The sequence below is a fragment of the Lissotriton vulgaris genome, chromosome 1_1 (genome assembly GCF_964263255.1).
Source record: "Lissotriton vulgaris chromosome 1_1, aLisVul1.2, whole genome shotgun sequence".
Lineage (NCBI taxonomy): Eukaryota > Metazoa > Chordata > Amphibia > Caudata > Salamandridae > Lissotriton > Lissotriton vulgaris.
Genome location: NC_141685.1, coordinates 79,934,503 through 79,939,498, shown reverse-complemented (window position 1 = coordinate 79,939,498; position 4,996 = coordinate 79,934,503). Strand labels below are relative to the sequence as shown.

Below are 4,996 nucleotides of genomic sequence, written 5' to 3'. Positions count from 1 at the left end.
TTTCATGGCCATGGCACATAAAGGCAACGTCCAGGACATCATGCCACTGCGTGACCTGCCTATACAACTAGTGCAGCTGCAAAACCTCTTTGTGTCCTGCCAGACACTGACTCACCCTATTGTAGGCAGTATCCAACATATTCTCCAATGAATTAGATTGTGCCAGTGGCAGACCCCTCTCCCTATTCCACCCAGACTTAACAGTGGCGACGGATGTATCACTTCTGGGATGGGAAGGCCATATGGGAGACAGAGACTAGGGAACCCGCGTCACCGGCAGAGACCCAACTACACAACATGCTGTTGGAGTTGCGAGCATTTCACTTGGCGGTGAAGGTCTTCCGGTCCACCATCACCGGAGGGCTGGTGCAGCTTCTCACAGACAAGACAGTCAATGACGATGGTCTCATTAGGAAGTGTCACATTTGAACTTGTTTGACAGCGAGCCGAGGATTCACCTGCTGCAGTTGTTTGGTCCGACGAACGGGCGCTGGAGCTGCTTAGTTGAATTTGACTTCCTCCCAGGACGCTGCCCCGAGATACAGAAGAATTCTTACTGGGTTGTATTGAATATAGTTGAGAAGCATATTGGAGAGGCGGCGATCTACTATCCTGATGAGACCATGGTTATTAACTGGAACAGTCGAAATATTAACTATACAGGGACAATTTCATATAAATTAAGCCTTCCAAGAATCGCCTTTGCTTAACTTGTATTGTACGAAAGTATTTTCAGCCCTGTTTTTGTGAACAAAATGTGGATCGGACTGTTTTATCATCATATCACTTTCATCTTGAGCACTGCGCAGTCATCACTCAATGCTTTATATATACCCTTGCTGCTGAGAATACAATTAGAATTTTTGGAAATGAAAAGGCCTCATCTGAATTCTAATCATGATAAAAATTGTGAATTAATATCTGCCCAGGGCCTGCATATGTGATACAGGCCTGTGAGATAATTAACTCACAGACCCCTGTATTTGTTCACAGTGCCCATGGGAAGTGCTTCTATGCGTCTACGCTTGTCACTTCTGGAGCAGAATGATGTCGACACTGAGCTGCATGATGTCTCCTACTGCATGCAGCAGGACTGCTATTAAGTTTGAGGGTCCAGTCTGGCGTGTGGGGAATATTCACAAGGTGAGGAATCTGCAGGTAAAGGAGTATCCATCAGAAAGAGCGTTACCAAAGGCAAGTAACTGGCTTGTTATGTTTTCCTGCTGTTGTATATTATCTAATTCTGGGTGGTGAACTCAGCGGAGCTCGCAGGGTTCCTAAAAACTCTCCTCCATGGAGCGTAGCAAGGTTTTTTTCAATGCTCACGCTCTTCAACGTCATGTGCTGGAGCAAGGCAAATCCACCACCTGATGAGATTTTTCCTTGCTCGAGCTCGCCAAGGTCTAGTTGGCAAGCAAAATCAACCTCCTAGCGAGATTTCTCAAAGCGGGTCGTCGGATTTCTCAATGTAAGTGGTCGTGACTGGTCACAACCACTCGCATTGAGAAACCTACCTTCGCATTGACAAAGCTGCTGCTTGAGTAGAAGCAGCTGCACCCTCTTGCGCTACACATGGTGCCTTTCGCGATTATTTTTACAGAGCGGGACAAACACCCCTGGATCAAAATCACCACAAACGGCATGACCCTAACGTACTCCGCTGCTCGCGGAACTCCGAGTAGAGCACCAGAGTTTTTTTGTCACTTCGCGGAGTTCTTCATTGAGGAACTCCACCTAAGCTTAATCTTATCATGAAAATATATATATCAGTAATATGTTAAGAAACAAAGGTGAGTAGAAACCTTTTGGGTGGAGTAAAATTTAAGACATTAATATTGTGATTTTTTGGGCAATTAGTTGATTTTTGCAAGCACTGACACTTCTCTGTATAAAGTAAAGACCTTGAGAGTTTTGTAACTTTTAGATACTCAAATTGTGGATTTTGTTGAAATTAAAAAAAATTTAAGGCCTGAAATTTATTTGGAGGTTGCATGCGGGCAGCCTAAGTTATCCTGCAAGAGTTTCTTGATGAATCCTATTGCAACTAAAATATGTGCTCTCTCATGTAAAATCAGGTTGTTAGTAGCTTTTCTGCAACTCAAGATACGCCTTACTTTTCACCTGGTGTGGATGCATGTCTCATGTTTAGTGAGATCTCCTTTCTGAGTAAGACGTTTCTGGCTTTCCCCTCCTGTATAAGGCTTTAGTCCAGTGTGAATTCTCTCATGTGAAATGACATTGTATTCAAGACTAAACATTATCTGACATTCAGAACACAAATAAGGTTTTTTCTCCCATGTGAGTTTGCTCATGACAAGTGAGAAGTAATTTGTAACCAAAACTTTGCTTGCATTTCGAGCACTCATAAGGTTTTTCCCCCGAGTGGGATCTCTCATGAAGCATAACTCTGTCTTTCAGATTCAAGCTTTTATGGCATAAGGATTTTCTCCAGTGTGGAGTTTCTCAGGGTGAGATAGTGTTTTTCTCTGCAGCTTTTCTGGCATTCAGAGCACTCAAGGTTTTTCATCAGTACAGAGTCGTTTTTGGTTACTGGGGCTGTGCCTATCAAATAGGAATTTCTGGCATTCACAGCGTTGGTAATGTTTTTCCTGTGTGTGCGTCTGCTCATGTAGAGTGAGATTGTGTTTAAAATTGATGTTTTTCTGGCGTTCTGAGCACTGAATTGTTTTGATGGTGTGTTTTCTTATGGCGCTTGTATCTATCTCTACCTCTGAATCTTTTCTGAAATTTAGAGCACTGATAATTTTATTCACCAGTCTGGATTCTCACATGTTCAGTGAGATTAGATTTTTGGCTGAAACACTTTTGGAATTCGGGAACACTGATAAGGTTTTTCCCCAGTGTGGATTCTTATATGGTGAGCGAGAGTCCTTCTTTTACTGAAACATTTCTGGCATTCGGAGCACTGATAAGGTTTTTCCCCAGTGTGGGTTCTTATATGCTGACTGAGACCGCTTTTTTCACTGAAACATTTGTGGCATTCAGAGCACTGATAAGGCTTTTCCCCAGTGTGGATTCTTATATGCTGAGTGAGACCGCTTTTTTCACTGAAACATTTGTGGCATTCAGAGCACTGATAAGGCTTTTCCCCAGTGTGGATTCTTATATGCTGAATGAGATTTGTTTTTACACTGAAACATTTGTGGCATTCAGAGCACTGGTAAGGTTTTTCCCCAGTGTGGAATCTCACATGTGCAGTTAGAAGTGATTTAAGTGTGAAATCTTTTGGGCATTCAGAGCACTGATAAGGTTTTTCCCTAGTGTGGGTTCTTATATGCTGAATGAGACTGAGTTTGTTTATGAAACATTTCTGACATTCAGAGCATGGATAAGGTTTTTTCCCTGTGTGGGTTATTGTATGTCGAGAAAGACTTCTTTTGTTTTGGAAATTTTTCTGGCATTCAGAGCACTGATAAGGTTTTTCCCCAGTGTGGGTTCTTATATGCTGACTGAGACCGCTTTTGTCACTGAAACATTTGTGGCATTCAGTGCACTGATAAGGCTTTTCCCCAGTGTGGGTTCTTATATGCTGACTGAGAACGCTTTTTTCACTGAAACATTTGTGGCATTCAGTGCACTGATAAGGCTTTTCCCCTGTGTGGGTTCTTATATGCTGACTGAGAACGCTTTTTTCACTGAAACATTTGTGGCATTCAGTGCACTTATAAGGCTTTTCCCCAGTGTGAATCTTTCTATGCCGTGTGAGACTACGTTTTACACTGTAATATTTCTGGCATTCAGAGCACTGATAAGGTTGTTCCACAGAATGGGTTATTGCATGTTGAGAAAGGCTTTGTTTGTTACAAAACCTTTCCTCGCAATCCGTGCACTGATAAGGTTTTTCCCCAGTGTGGATTCTTATATGTTCAGTGAGTCTGATTTTGTAACTGAAACATTTCTGGCATTCAGAGCACTGAAAAGGTTTATACCCAGTGTGGGTTCTTGTATGCTGATTAAGCTTGTTTTTGTCAATGAAACATTTTTGGCATTCAGCGCACCGATAAGGTTTTTCCACAGAGTGGGTGAATGCATGGCGAGATAGGCTCGCTTTGTTACAAAACCTTTTCTGGCATTCAGAGCACTGATAAGGTTTTTCCCCAGTGTGGATTCTCATATGTTCAGTGAGTTTCGATTTATGGCCGAAACTTTTTTGGCATTCAGCGCACTGGTAAGGTTTTTCCCCAGAGTGGGTTAATGCATGGAGATATAGACTCGGTTTGCTACTAAACTTTTTCTGGCATTCAGAGCACTGATAAGGTTTTTCCCCAGTGTGGATTCTCATATGCTCAGTAAGATAAGATTTACGCCTGAAACTTTTTTGGCATACTTTGCACGGAGAGTGGTTTTCCCCGGTGTGGATTCTCATATGTTCAGTGAGAGAAGATTTATGCCTAAAACTTTTTTGGCATACATTGCACTGAAAGTGGTTTCCCCCAGTGTTCATTCTGTCAAACTCAGTGAGATAAGATTTATGGCTGTATCTTTTTTGGCACATTTAACTTTTTTCCCCAACTTAGGTTATTTTACCTTGATTGAGGCGGTTTTGAACACTGAATTTGTTCTCACAGGTCGTGTTTTTATAAGGTGTATTCCTAGAGTTAATATCTCAATGTTTAGTTTTCTCTTGCTTATATGCCACAGTAAGAGTGAACCCGATTTTAGAGCTGGGCTTGTTTAGATGATGCTCAGCATTTATCTCTAAAAGAAATTGTGTGTAATCTTCTTAACACTTGAATTGACCAAAATATGTCTGGAAGCAGCCCTGTAACACATGTCGAAATGTTTCTAGTAGATAATAGTCTTTAGGTTATAGCCTATCTGGCAGCAACTTATTTTGTGACTGAAGTTTTTCTCAAATCTATTTGTATAGGTTTTTAGTAATGCAGTGATAAGGTGTTAGTCTGATATTTAATGATTTAACTGATAAGTACCTTTTTGCACTGACGTAATGGCAGTAACTGAAGGCGTTAGAACG

The 4,996-nt window shown here is 41.6% G+C and overlaps 1 pseudogene; it reads right to left on the bottom strand.

Annotated features, from left to right (window-relative positions):
- Nucleotides 1-2,766: 2,766 nt before the first annotated feature.
- On the bottom strand, nt 2,767-4,516 carry LOC147737422 (uncharacterized; annotated as a pseudogene).
- Between the last annotated feature and the right edge of the window lie 480 nt (nt 4,517-4,996).